The sequence below is a fragment of the Suricata suricatta genome, chromosome 3, assembly GCF_006229205.1.
Source record: "Suricata suricatta isolate VVHF042 chromosome 3, meerkat_22Aug2017_6uvM2_HiC, whole genome shotgun sequence".
In the NCBI taxonomy this organism is placed as follows: Eukaryota; Metazoa; Chordata; class Mammalia; order Carnivora; family Herpestidae; genus Suricata; species Suricata suricatta.
The window spans coordinates 65,858,145-65,873,316 of record NC_043702.1 but is presented as its reverse complement, the minus strand read 5'-3'; the positions used below and the strand labels follow the sequence as shown (position 1 = coordinate 65,873,316).

Here is a 15,172-nt window from a genome sequence, read left to right as displayed (position 1 = left end):
TTCTGTGTGTGACTCTCTCTGACCCTTCCCTGCTCGCGCTGTCTCTCTCTGTCTCTCAAAAATAAATAAAAGACATAAAAAAAAATTATGCTAAATCCTTGGCCTCATGAAGTACTTTTTTCTAGAGTAATTTTATATAAAAATAATGATATATGAGCAAGAAAAAGAAACCGATAAGGAAACAAACAAACATGTAGAGAAGGAAAGGGGAACCAGTTGAGTTGGGCAAGGAAATCTGTGTTGTGCGTTTTACGATTAGTCTCCACTAGCTATGCTAAGTCATAGATAATCAAAATTTGTTAATTTTCATTAAGGCAGACTAAGATTTATTTTCAGGAGTGGCTGTTTTATCTCTAATTTATAAAGGCATTGAGCCAAATGGGTCCACAGGCAGCAAAACCCGTCCCCTTTGGTAAAGGTCCGGTATATTCCATTGTTTTCTCTAATTGGTACCCCCCACCCTCCGCCCCAGACAGGAAGTCCCGCCTTCCACCAGAACCGACGGAGGCTACACTCAGATGGAGGCCGGAGCTGGTAAGGTAAAGCCCTTTAATTTTGCTTAATTGTGGTTAGGGCCTCTTGAAACGTTTATCAATGTTTTTATTTTTCAGGTCCGATTAAGGTAACTTCTTCACCACCCTAAGGGTAACTGTAGAGCCTTTATAAGTTTCGAGGAATCGCTTCTCGGCCTTTTGGCTAAGATTGAGTGTAGTATCGTTCTTATCAGTTTAATATAAGTTTAGAGGAAGAGAAATGACTGCCTACTTCCCAGGGGGTGTGGGGCATGGGTCAGGGTGGTGGGGCAGACAATGGCAGGGCAGGGTTTGTGCCCAGAGGGACGAGGCTCTGGCTCTAGGGGGCTACTAGGTGGGTGAAATACTTGTTAATTTGCCTTCGGGGCAGTACTCTACTCTATTTGTTTTCTATGCTATTGAAGCAGGTCGCCCAGGGTTGAGCTGACTAGTAATGACATAGCTGAAGTAGTCCAAGAGTAAACATATCAGATTTGCTGAAAAAAAGATTTTGAAGCCTTTACCTATTCTACCCTCTTCTGTTAAGCATTTCCTGAGGATGACACAGAGGTCTGTTTATTTTTCCAAAGAACAAAACATTGGTGGCGGGGTGGGGGGGGGGTGTCAAAATTTTTTTGTTCAGGAAAAATCTTTGGATGTCGAATACTTCATTTTTATTTATTTATTTATTTTTGTAATTGGGGATTGGAGAAAGACTTAAGCTCAACTCGGTAACACGCCTTGCTTGCCTTCCCGTTGTAATTACTGCTCAAGAGAGAGACTAAGTTGCTTACTTCTAGCTCTTAGGCTGCTCGGGGGTGGCTGTTGTCAGAGTTCCCTAGAGATAATGATTCTTCTGGGTCAGTCTGAAGAAACAGTCTGCAACAATGGCAGTCCCCAGGGTGACACTCTCGAGGGGGCCTAGATTCAGCTGTCAGTCACCTTCAGCCCAGAGCCATCAAATCCATTTACACAAAGCTGGTTATCACAAACCTTTTGAAAAGCTAAGTAAAGAGGAGATTTACCCATCCTTGAATCTTCATTCTTTTTTCTTTGATTCCCTCATTTCTCTTATCTTCCCTTTTTTTTTCCTCACCACCTCTGGGAACTTCTGGGATTTTTTTTCCCTTCTTTTGTTCCACCCTAGAGCTTACACTATTGTTATCTTAAAGCTTGAGCATAAGCTTGAATATAACTCTCAAGATATACAGAAATAAATACCTGGTACTCTTGTATGGGAACTTTTAATTCTAATAAGTATTTTTGTCTCCAAAGCGTTAGGATTTTCTGGGACTTGGGAAGGGCTTGTTTCCTGCTGTAATGTTGAGAAGCTGAAATTCTGTATTTGAAGTATTTCTTTAGGGATTCATTTGTCTATGAATATACATTCATATATCCTATTGTATATATACCTTTTAAATTTTGTTTTAATTTCTACACTCATGAGACTATAACATGAAAACCTAAATCATTTTGCAACTGAAATGACCCTCCACAACTTATACAAATGTGAAAAAATTATTTTCTTATTTAAATGTTACTGAATTTCAAATATAGCCATTCTTTATGTGAATTTTGTAACTTTGTAATTATAAGGCACTGATTTCTTTTCCCTAGGAAAAGGAGAAATTCTGCCTTGCTCTGGAAATTCTGATCTTCTCTACGTACATAATGACATCATTATAAAACACTGAATTTAACAAAGTGAAAGCAGTTTTAATTACTGAAAGTGTAAATAAAATATATTAAAATATAAGTATTTTGTTGGTGTGAATATGATTGCTAGAATTAGACTAACAAAGTATTGCTTAGATAATGCCTTGAGGGGGTATTTGTGATTATAATTAGTCAGTTATAAGAAATCTTAGTGTTATAGCTACAGTTGGAGGCAGCAGATACCCTAAGCGTGGTAGAGATAGCTTGGTAAGAAGAGCAGGTCAAGAAACATCTACCTTATGGCAAAAAAAAAAAAAAAGATAGTTGGCATGCTGTGGCAGGCCATGTTACTAAAGCCAGTACTAATTACACCAGTTGCATATGATATAGCCCAAGTTAGTTCAGTCCCCCACCTGGTCCCTGATCCCCTTCTGGTGACTGCCAAAAGAACACCCAATATTCCATTTTGTTCATTCAACATTGTTTCTTGAGCATTGACTATGCTTGCCAGAACATAATAGTAAAACATTCTTAAGTAGCTTACATGGAGTGCAAAGAACCAGCACCACATAGGGTTTTGAATGTGCTCCAAAACAGATTGTCATCAGGTAAACACAATAAAATCTTATTTCATAATCCTAAAATTAATTTGCCCATTCAGACTATGGATATCCCAGAAATGTTGTTAGTATTCGAGGTTATAAAAATCAACAGAATAGGGACTATGTCTCTATTGTGCTTATTACCTCACTGACTTAGTACAGGCCACTGTTACCTCTTCAGCAACTTAGACCTGCACAGTTTGGATTTTGCCTGTCTCCTGGGTCTCTATTCTAGACACTTCATTTCCTTCTCACCATATTCCAAACGTGAGGTTTTTTGGTTTCTGTTATTTGCTTTCACTTGTTGGAACATGTCGTGTCTTAACTCATCTCAGGGCTTTTGGGATGATTGTGGTCCACGTTTATAAAATGTTGTTATGTGGTTCACTCCTGTACTTTGAGGAAAGTAGAGGCAAATTATTAGCTTTTATAGTTGGATGTTAGCTCTAGTGGGAGATTTAGATCGTTTAATCCACTGGACTCTGATAACAGTGTATTAAATGTGGGAAACAAACTTTTCATGCCATTGTTCATCTGTTTGATACTTTTATTAGTTGACTTATTTTTCCTATGCCACTTTCATTATTACCACAGTATGTGTTTCAATACATATTATACAGTGTATTCATTTCCTGAGCTTGCCCTTCACAAATTACCGTTAATTGAGTGGCTAAAACACTAGAAATTTATTCTCTCACATTCTGGGGCCTAGAAAACTGAAACCAAAGGCTCCATGATGATCCTCTCAGACTCTGGGAGAAAATTCCTTCCATGCCTCTCACCTAACTTACTGTGGCAGCCTACAATCCTTGGCATTCCTTGGTTTGCAGCCATGCCATTCTAATCTCTGTTCCTGTTTTTGCCACCTCCTCTTCTATCTTGTGTCTGTCTTCTGTGAGTCTTCTTTAAGGATGTTTGTCATTGGGTTTAGGGCCCACCTAATTCCAGGATGATCTCTTTTTCTCAAGACCCTTAACTTAATTATATGTATAAAGACCCTTTTTCTGAATACGGAAACACTTAGAATTTGTAGGAATTTTATGTAGACATATCTTTTGGGAGACAACTATTCAACCCATTACATATGGGAAATTATTAATTTTATATTTTATATCATTTATGTGTTTTCATTCCAAAAACTAATCCCTCATGATACCTTTAATATAGCTTAGGTGACTAATGTGTATAGTCAACATTGAACTTGAAGGCTATGTTTAATCTGTCAAATTTTGTGATTAGGAATTTCTATAAAATTTTGATGATCGGATTCTAGGATTTTAAGAGTTTTACTGAGGAAAATATTTGTGTATAGGAAATCATATATCCTTTGTCCTTTTCTTTGTAATGTAGGTTTATTTTCATTTCATTTCTAAGAGGAAGAGGCTGAGGTAATGACTATCAAAATCAACCATATATTACAATCATTTGAAGTGCATTGACAAGGAATTAATGCTTTAATAGAAAAATATGTTAGAGGGGTGCCTGGGTCACTCAGTCAGTTGAGCGGCTGAGCTTCCAGATTTTTGTTTGCACTCAGGTCAGGGTCTCACCATTTGTGAGAGAGAGTTCCATGTCAGACTTTGTGATGGCAATGTGGAGCCTGCTTGGGGATCTCTCCCCTCTCTCTGTGCCCCTCTCCTATGAATGCACATCTCTCAAAATAAATAAACATAAAAAAGAAGGAAAATAATTAGAGAAACATGCAAATTTCAGTTAACAGTAATTGAGGAAATGTAGCAAATATTGCATCCAGAATGGTCTTTTATGTATGTGTATTTTTATTTTTTATATTTAGCAGTAGCCTTACTTACAATAAAATATTAGAAAGGGAAATATGTTCTTTATTGTATACAGATACAATAATTATTGGTAGAAATAGACTCTGATGTTTGTTAGCTGAAATACCGACAGATTACAACTGAACTGATTGAACTGATTGGTTTTAAGGTTGCTTAAAGTTTTCCTTTTTTCTTTATTCTTTCTTTCTTATTTTGGGATTATGTTTAGCCAGAATTCTTTTCTTTTTTTAAATTTCTTAATGCTTTTTTATTTTGAGAGAGACACGCAGAGCACAAGCAAGGGAGGAGTAAAGAGACAGGGAGACACAGAATCCGAAGCAGGCTCCAGGCTCTGAGCTGTCAGCATGGAGTCCCATGCGGGGCTCAAACTCACAAGCTGTGAGATCATGACCTGAGCCGAAGCCGGACGCTTAACCGACTGAGCCACTCAGGTGCCCCCAGAATTATTTTCTTAAGCAAGTAAAGTAGGTAGTTGAGAATGAGAGTAACAAGAAGGTTAGGGAGGAAACAATGGTTTTGAGAATGGCATTTAAGAAAGGAAAATGACATTGGAAACAAAAGTGTGATGGAATTAAAAATAGCTATATTATATGTGAAAAATGTGTGTAAAAATACTGAAAAAATAGTTCCTAAATGGAAAACAATTACAATCTAATGCATTGTTTTATTAGATTGGAAATTAAAAGACAATTCCTATTTCTAACTCAGCTTGGCAGGAAGCTATGGTCTTCCCAACATGACACATATTATCAAAGCCATGACAATCCACAGCTTATCTAAACCTTTTCATTGATTACTGAGGAGCTATATGACCTAACCAGAGTGTTACTTTCTCAAGTTTTCATTCTTTTTTATTTTTTAATTTTTAAAAATATTTTATTTATTTTTGAGAGAGAAAGAGAGAGAGAGAGCATGAGCAGGGGAGGGTCAGAAACAGAGGGAAACACAGAATCCAAAGCAGGCTCCAGGCTCTGAGCTAGCTGTCAGCACAGAGCCCGACGCAGGGCTCGAACCCACAAACTGTGAGATCATGACCTGAGCTGAAGCCGGATGCTCAACCGACTGAGCTATCCAGGCGCCCCTCAAGTTTTCATTCTTAACATAGGAAGACTACCTATCATCGATGCTTTTCTCATTGATAATGAAAGAAAAGAAGCCATTCATTTTTCCATCTGGTAGCAACCAGGCACTTAGGGAGGTGTATTAACTATATAGCACAGCAGTAGCAATTTGCCAAATCAGACTTAAGTTGCCTAGAATACTTTTTCTTTCCCTGATTTCCAACTGTCCAATATTTGAGCTATTAATTTACTAGAAAGGAACGATGAAATCACCACAAAACAATATAAGGGAATTCTGGGAAATAGGCGTTTGAGCTGAGAAAGATTTTCTGTTTAATAAGAATTGTCCACATAGATTATTCTTAAAAGGAAAAATAGGTGATAGACAAAGTTGAACTTGATGAGATCAGAAAAGGAAAATAGAAGACTATGAGAGAGAGAGAGAGAGAAAGAGAGAGAGAGAGAGAGTGTGTGTGTGTGTGTGTGTGTGTGTGAACTTGAGAACCCTTTGTACAAGCAAGAGTGAGTGAAAACACAGGGATGTGTTGAAATCTCTTTTGCAGCCTCAGCTATATTGCAACAATCTATTCTTTATAACCATTTCCAGCTATCTCTTTTTCTCACACACCAGCAACAGGATTTACTCAATGTTATTTCCAGAAGTAACACCTCCAGAAACACTTTCAGAAACAGTTTCTCAATTCCAGGATACTGATACTTTTACCAGTCAGAAAAGAATTTCTGAAAATCGTTCCAAAGACCAAGGTTTCTGAAAATAGCAAGAGCCCGTAATATATATATATATATATATATATATATATATATATATATATACACATACATACATACATATGTATATACAGTGTACACACATTAACATGGATGAAAAAAATTGGTGAAATAAACCGTAGAGGCCAAGAAACATCAGTATTTTACCATTTATCTTTGAACATACCTGAATTTTGTCTAAAACACTTGATTCTCTTTCAGCTATTATTGGAACAGTCAAGCTGTATCGAGATTCTGTGGTAGATGGCAAGGTTTTATTTGGAAAGCTAGGATAAAAGTTTTCTTTTACAAAAATTCACTTTATTTGGCCCCTGAAGTCCACTCCCTCTGAGGTTTGCATTTACTTTTTAAGGTATTCGTCCCTAGGTTCTTTAAAAATCTGGGTGAAAAAATAAGCTCCTTGTGGAATATGGCTTACATGAGTTTGTTTGAGTGAAAGGATGGTCCTTTTCACTTTAAAATCATCAAATATGTTACCAATGAGGGAATCTGCTTTTTCATTGACTATATCAAGGCATGTAAGTGTAGGTTTATGTAGGTGTGTGTCTTTATTGTTTTTACTCCCTTATTTCCAAGGAGAGATGTGTATATTGTAGAGATTAATCCTCAAGATCATCATTATAGACCGTAAGCATGAAACAATTCTGAGAACTCTGTTGGTTAAAATTGAAAATAAGACTCGGGTCTGAGATCTTAACCATTGAAAACCTTGAAATCTCATAAATTAAGCATCATTGAACCTGGTCCCATCTTTCATAACAGCTCTCCAGAGAAAATCTAAAAGCTAGGGCACTCTGAGAGGAGCTGTGGATGATTCAGTAGGTGGCACAATTTTCACTGAGTCAGTACTGAACTGATGCCCCAGCATGGTATGAGGGGGCACTGCACTGCTGGAGGTGTCGTCTAATGGATGAGGGTAAAACCAAGGTCTTGACCACCAGCAGTTATTAAAAATCCCATGGCACTTTTCAAAAGAGTAAAGATGATGTTAAACCCTGTGTCCTGGCTAATTTCCAAATTGGGCAATTATATTCTGCCTACTTAAAATTTCTCTGTAATTTTAGTTGGATAATATATTCCTCATCTTCTGCCCTATGCTTTTGCGATTTCCAGCTTAGAGGTGGATGCATTTCTGTGGTGAGGGAAGTGATGCTTCTTTGAAAAATGTCTTACGAGGTCTGAGATCAGGAGATGAAAGGTGCAACATCCATCTATCAGAACAGGTGCCATATTAGTTTGTTTCTCCTGTGATTAGGCTGACTATAAGAAAATTACCAAATAAGTGTCTTTAAAAATAGCCTCGTCAGGTAGTCAGAGGTGCTACGCTTGCAAAGGTTTCCATAGAAGGATATTTTAATTTTATTAAGTTGTGACTAAGAAATGAGGCTTCTCTTGAAGTGAATATATTATGTAAATACTAACTATTTAAGCATGAAATTATAGACATTTAATAGAAATAATTAAATTTTCCAACATTTGCCTAGCAAAGCCTATCACATTCACTCGAAAACATTAGTCGCTATATCATTTTCACTTATAATGTATTAGAATTCTCTCCAAATCAATCATTGCTAAGAGAGAAGGTCACTATCAGGGAACAAATGTAAAGCATTTCTTAAAAACTAATAATAAAATAATTGTTGGTTAGGCCTGGTCTGGATTTGAGGGAAACTTACAGAAAACATTCCTGAGGGAAAGACTAACGGTGAGGCTGTGGAAGGCTGTACCCAAGCTTCGCGTTTCCAGTTTCCCTCAATACTTTGGGATCAACACATAGAAAAAAATACCCAGTAGAAATCTAGTGCCATAGGTGATAATATTTGCATTTATCTTGGCTGTTTAAATGGTCAGCTAGAAAATGATAAAAACCATCAACAACTCATTTTTCTCAAGTAGCAAGTATTTATCTGCAAACAAAAGATCAATCTAGTCTTCTCTTAGAGAGTCTTACTGTGACTTTCATATATTACCTTTTTTTGTACAGAATCTTTCCAAGTAGTTTTAAAATGCTGTAACCTCAAAGGTTTCTATTTCTAACAATTAATTAATTTGGCTGTATTCAGACTTTTCTAACTTCAAGTCATTCTGCCTTACAGATATATTAAAAACTTATCTTGTGCTTATTAATAATAGAGTTAATACAAGAGAATGCTTTGCAGCAAAGGAAAAATCCAGCAGCAATGCAGAGATAGTATTAAATACTGTGGTAAATAAACATAGTCATTCTGTGTGTAAATGCTATAGCTACTGAATAAAGAAACCACTTGAAAAGGAAATACCATCTTTAGAATTTGGACTTGCCTTTAGCAGAAAACAGTGTAATGTTTTTAGCCTAGCTCTGACAACTACAACAGACTATACTAACAGAAGAGTTCACTTTGTAATAGAAAAAGTAGTCACTCTGATCACTTTGTCTTTTTAGTATGCAGCCCAGAGGATTCAGAAAAAGATTACATTTACCATAATTAACATATATGTAAATGGAGATCATGGCTATGAATGATAAATTTTCATAGCAATTTAAACCTTGTACAAATTAATCAACCATACAGACACTTGATTAATGAAAGGCAGTGTCACTTTAAAATGCAACATGTTAATATATATTACTGTTATCACAGATCAAAGAATCTTTAAATGTAAACCAATTAGAACAAAGCTCAATCTACATTTTTTAACAAATTTAATTCCCATGTAATTATGATGGCAATTTGTAAAAAAACTGTTATCCTGCTTCATATTTATTTACTAATTTTAGTGAAAAGTCATGCAAATGAATTTTGGATGTTCCATCATAGTGATTGGATTCCCAAAATATAGGATTACGGTATCATTGAAGGATCAGATGAATGTACTAAAGCAATTACAAATTAGATACAAGATATTTATACACATGTCATGTTCAATTTAGAAGTTTTCTTCTAGTTTCCCCGTTTTTGGTCTCACTGAGAGAGTTACATTAAACAGATTAAGTGCTAAATGACTGATATTCACTCAATACAGTGTTTGAGATGAGATTTAACATGCCACTTAACTAAGAGCTATTTTTCTTGGTCTTTGAGGAATAAAAAAGTAAAAACTCTTTTGTAGATTTACTTTTTTAAGAGTGACTTTTATTATCATAGTGAAAATGAATGCCTAATTTATGGAAAAAGTCTTTTTAGAAGAAATATAAAATGTATACTTTATGCATAAGTGTGTGTCCACAATATAAGACGGGATATAAATTTTTCTATACTCCTGTTTTTTGCAAGCAGAAGGTAGGCATAAGAGCAAACACTCTACTTTGCAAAGTCAGTGTAGATCAACGCAGATCTGTTTTGCAAGGGTAACCCTATAATGGGTCCTTAAATTATCATTCTTAAGTTGGCAATCTAAGCTGTTGCCACATTACACCACTTTAGCCCAATACACCACTGAATATACTACTGAGAAAGAATTGATAAAATAACAAGAAAGACAGCAGCCTGTAATGGGCAAAAAGATGAAATAAATGTGACACTGAGTTCTAATAACCATTGAGCATATGCCACGTTAAGAACTTGACGTTTTTCAAAGATAATGCATTTATTTTTGACTTAATTATTAAATGATTGAAACCGGATAACACCTCTATGAAATAGAGTTATTAGTTCACAGAGATAGTAAGTAGTCAAACTGGAATTTTGATCTTAGGTCTTCTCATTTCAAAGTTTGTGTTCTTGGGCCCCCTGGGTGGCTCAGTCAGTTAAGAGTCTGACTTTGGCTCAGGTCATGATCTCACAGTTCATGGGTTCGAGCCCCATGTCAGACTCTGTGTTGACAGCTCGGAGCCTGGAGCCTGCTTCAGATTCTGTGTCTCCCTCTCTCTCTCTCTGCCCCTTCCCCACTCATGCTCACTTGCTCTCTCTTGCTCTCTCTCTCTCAGTCTAAAAAATAGATATTAAGAAAAAATTTTAATTCAAAGTTTGTGTTCTTAAATGCTATGCCACATTGCCTCCCCATGACTTTATAGCATTGTTTATCATCATCATTATATTTGGCCACTTGAGCAATCTCACTAAAGCTCTGATGCTGCTGATGCTGAATGGGACACTGCTTTTGAACTACTGCTAACATACTACACATTCCATGAAAGGTTTAAATAGCACCATAGTATAAGCGAGGTCCAACTCAGCCTATTAGAATTATAATAAAGCCTGCCTTTAAGCCATCTCTCCTGGAGTAGATATGTGAGCAAAATAGATGCATAGATAGATAAAATATTAGCAAACACATCTAGTCATTAAATGAGCATTTAATACTTGGCAAGGATCAGTACTAAGTACTAGAGTTAGCTTAGTAAATATGACTCCTGTCCCCAAGGAGAATATAAGTGTAGTGAGGCGGGCAGAAATGTAAACTGCCAATTATACTACATTGTGATAAGTACTACTTGAAGAGTAAATTATGATGCCGTGGGAGTGCATAAGAGTGCCCTCAAGGACAATAAACAAACAACAAACAAGCAAACTCTAAATTTAAGCAGTTTTGTACAGTGTAGTATATCTGGGAATTTTAGGACAGTCTGTGCTTCAGTGTTACAGTTATTAAAGGGATGGCTTTAATAAAAAACCTCGGGCAAGCCAAGAATTGCAGGGATCATAGACACTACCCAGTTGCAGAGGATGCAATCTTTCTGTGATTATTAAAGAAAGGAATGTTGATCATCATATTAGTTAAAATAACAGACCGTGATAGTAGTTTAAACAGTCTTATTTCTCTCTCATACTCATTAATTCAAGCTTGCGGGAGTCCGGGGCTGCCGTAGCTGCTCCATGAAGTCAGAACGGATGCAGGCTCCTCTCCTCCAGCTCAATACTTCACCACTCTTAGAATGTGGTCCTCATTCTCAGGGTCCAAGGTGGCTGTTAGAATCTAGTTTTCACATCCATCTTCCAGGCAAGAAGATGAAAGAATAAAGGGGGAAAAAAGTCTCAACCCTCTTCTGTTTTTAAGGAGAGTCTCCTGATGTATCCCTGCACTTTCCCTTACAGCTTACTGGCCAGAACTAAATCAGATGGCTATAAAGTCAGTGGCAAATGAGGCTGAGAAATGTAGTCATTTAGATGGGTGACCAATGTACTCACCTAAAACATGAGATTCTGTTAAGAAAGAGTAATGAGAAAGTAGATATTAGGAAGCAACTGGTAGTCTCTGTCACAGTCATGAATTTTCTTAGCTCACAGAGGTGCTAATCACTATTAGTAGAGAAAAATAGTATTTTATTTTTTCTGTCGCAGCCTTCCCAATGATTCTCATTCCTTTTTAGCAGAATGAAATCTTTGCCACGCCATCTGTCTTGAAGGTAGGGCCTGTTCCCTGCTTTATGAGTCCAAGATATAATCGGTAGACATAAGATTTCTTTTCATTATAAATTAAGAGTCTTATATATGTGTGGAACAGAACATCCTTAAGATGAAAAAAACTTATTATTTTCTTTTCATGACTCTTGAATGTCAGGTTACTGAAGTTGTAATAGTACAGCTATGAAAGATTTGATAATTAAATGCTTTTATCATTCATTTATATGTCTTGTTCATTCTACAAGCACATGATAAGTGGCTGCTGTGTGCTAAGCTCTGGTCTAAGTGCTGAGGACATAGGGACGAGCAATACGGGTGAGGTGTGTCATAAGAGTTTACATCCTAATGAGAGAGGAAAGACAATAAACACGTAACTATATATAAACATTATAATTTCATGTACTTTTACATACCATAATGTTCAGTTGTGTCCTACCAAACTTCACAACCCTAACCCCAATACCTTCGAATATATTTGCATTTGGAGACACAGCCTTCAAAAAGGTGATTAAGTTAACATAGGACCCTTTGGGTGGGATGTAATTCAGCCTGGCTAGGGCCCTTATAAAAAGAGGAGATTAGGACACACAGACGGATAACCCTGTGTGCAGAGGGGACCTACCGTAAGGGGCAGCAAGAGGGTGACCACCTGCAGGCCAAGGAGAGAGACCTTGGTGTAGGACTTGCAGTCTCTAGAACTGTGAGAAAATGAATTTCTACTTGCTTAACCCAGTGAGTCTTATGTTTTGTTATGGCAGCCCTAGTAAACTAATATAGGTCTAAAATCCAAATAAAATATTAACTGGGAGACCACTTAGATTGGTGGTCAACGAAAGCAGCTTTTAAGCTGAAACCCGAATGATGCAAAGGAGTCAGCCGTGTAAATATCTGGGGATGTATGTTCCTAGAAGAAGAAACATCTAATGCGAGGACTTTTTTTTTGTACAAGAAATAAGCTAAAGTCAATCAAGCAAGTGATCATTTTCATCTTAAAAAAATTGTTTACTCGGTATCTATTTGTTGATGGTGCTGTGGAAGGCATAGAAATAAATGTAAAGTGATACTGTAGCCCATTAATAATCCATAATTGTTATTTCACTGTGAATTATGCTGTAAATATGCCTGCCACTGACTATCCAGTATCAAAATGACTTTACAGTTTCAATTACAAATTTAAAGAATGTGCTAGCCAGTAGCCAAATTCTCATTTTGTTCTCCAACCACTAATACACTAATATTACACAAATACTCTTTGATTATAGAAAGGAGCTCTTTTGGATATGACAGAAACATATAATTAGAGCATGGTTCTCATTCAAGATGTCTTCTTAAATGAGCTTTTTATGGAATAGTCATTTGATACCTGAGAACATAAGATATTAAATGACTTCATCTTTTCTCGAAAATGCAAGTGAAAAATGATTACCATTGTTCTTATGTCCTTTTTTTGCCACATATTATCAACTCGAGTTTTATATCATGACTTTTTAAAACTATTTGTTATGTAAAATCATCTCCCTCAGTTCTTACTACCATTTTTTGTTACCATTGCTTCCACTAAAATCCTAAAATTCTTTATAAGAGAGTGCTTTATTGGAATTGGCAAGCCTCTTATTTTATGGTGACAGACTTGAGGAAAAGAAAAGCTGCAGCTTCATCAGTAATAATGTAAACAAACATTTTATGTAGGAAGGAATAAGCAGTTACAATGAAATGCATTTGGTAACAGGAAAAAAAGTTGCAAGAACCAAATGCAGAGTACCTGAATATGCCCAACTAGCAACTACATTCCTGGTGGGTAAAAACAGACCTATTTGAGATGACTTGGCCACGTTTTGTTTTTTTTTTAATAATTAAAAGCAATTTTGTGCATGTAACATATAAACTAGAAAATCCTATATATTTAATATATACTTAACATTTTCATTATATTACATGTTTTTATATGTTTTCCCTCATTTTCCTCTTCTGTGAAAGGGAACATTTCTAACTTATACTTCACATTAAAAAAAAATTAGAATAACAAGTCTAAGCAGCCTTGGCTCAATTTAAATCCCATTTGGTGGTCCCAGTATAGTTCTTATATCACACAAAAAAAGCCATCGCAATTTGCATCCCATCAACTATTCCCTTAACTCTAAAGAGCTATCATGCCACTCCTAGAGTGGGTCTCTAGGGTTGAAGTCTGTTCTATCACTCCTATGCTAGATCTATTTGGTAGTAAAATCAGGGTTACTAGCCTGGCGCCCCTTACCTGGGGAAAGAAAACCACAACAATTCTGTACTAACCCTGTCTTCACTCTTCTCAGAAAATTGATAATAAAAGTTGTCCTTTTACTCTCTGCTCCTTTTAATTCCTGGCATTCCAGAACTTGTTAGACCTGCCTTTCCAGCTTTCTTGGCAAGGCTGGAGCTTGCTGCTGTTAGAGTATTCTAAATCCCCTGCAATGTATCTCCTTCATGAAGTTCCTTTCTTCCTCGTGGCGGGGGTCTGTTTTGCTAATATTTTTCAAATTACCAACAAGTATCACTCAACACATTCCTCAAAATTTCATCACTCTCCATCTGTGTTATTTCTGTCTTTCCTTTTCCTCTTTCTTCTTTACTTGACCTACCCACCTATTTCGCCTGTGAATGGACTCTTGGACTCTTAATCACCTCTCTGTTTTGTTTTGTTTTTGTTTTTAATTCTGTTCTAAGGTATTTCCATACCTATAACTTGCATAAGAGTAGCTTTATTAAGTTAACCAAAATTATGCTGGAAAGCATAGCCTTTGTGAAATATCAACTATACCAGTCAATTAGAGAAGTTTTATGGGTTCAAGACTGAGTTATTAAATAATATTGAGTAGCTGGTAGCCATTATTTTTAGTTCTGTCTCCTCAGTGTCTATCCACACTTTTAAATTCTAAAAAGTATTGACATGAAAATTAGAATAACTACTTATTTATAATGTATCCATAAGATCCTAACCATCTAGATGACATGAATTACAGGCATATTAAATCCATATTTGTTAGCCATTTTTTTAAGTTTATGTATTTATTTTGAGAGACAGAGAATGCGCCTGCGAGCTCATGCAAGTTGGGGAGGGGTAGAGAAAGAGGGATAGAGAGAATCCCAAACAGGCTCTGCACTGTCGGTACAGAGCCCGATGCAGGGCTCAACCCCATGAACCCTGAGATTGTGACTTGAGCTGAGATCAAGAGTTGGACCCTTAACCAACTGGGCTACCCAGCTGCCTGTTAGCTAATTTTTTTAAGACATCTAGAAAACATTCTGTCTTATACTGATAGAAACCAATAGCATCATGTTGCCCATGAGGTGATACAGTTTTTCTCTGCCTTACGAGCTCTGCCATTGAAACAGCTCTAGATGGAAGAAGTTTCCCAACCAACATATAGATATGTTCTATGGAGGAGAATACTT

General features: G+C 36.5%; 1 long non-coding RNA gene across 1 annotated transcript in view; it reads left to right on the top strand.

Moving 5' to 3' along the window:
- The first annotated feature begins 492 nt into the window (after window positions 1-492).
- The window catches only part of LOC115287766, a 43,352-nt gene continuing 28,672 nt past the window's right edge, over window positions 493-15,172 (top strand). Inside the window, exon 1 of the long non-coding RNA XR_003906635.1 lies at window positions 493-539. This is a non-coding gene — a long non-coding RNA (uncharacterized LOC115287766). The remainder of the gene's footprint in view (window positions 540-15,172) is intronic.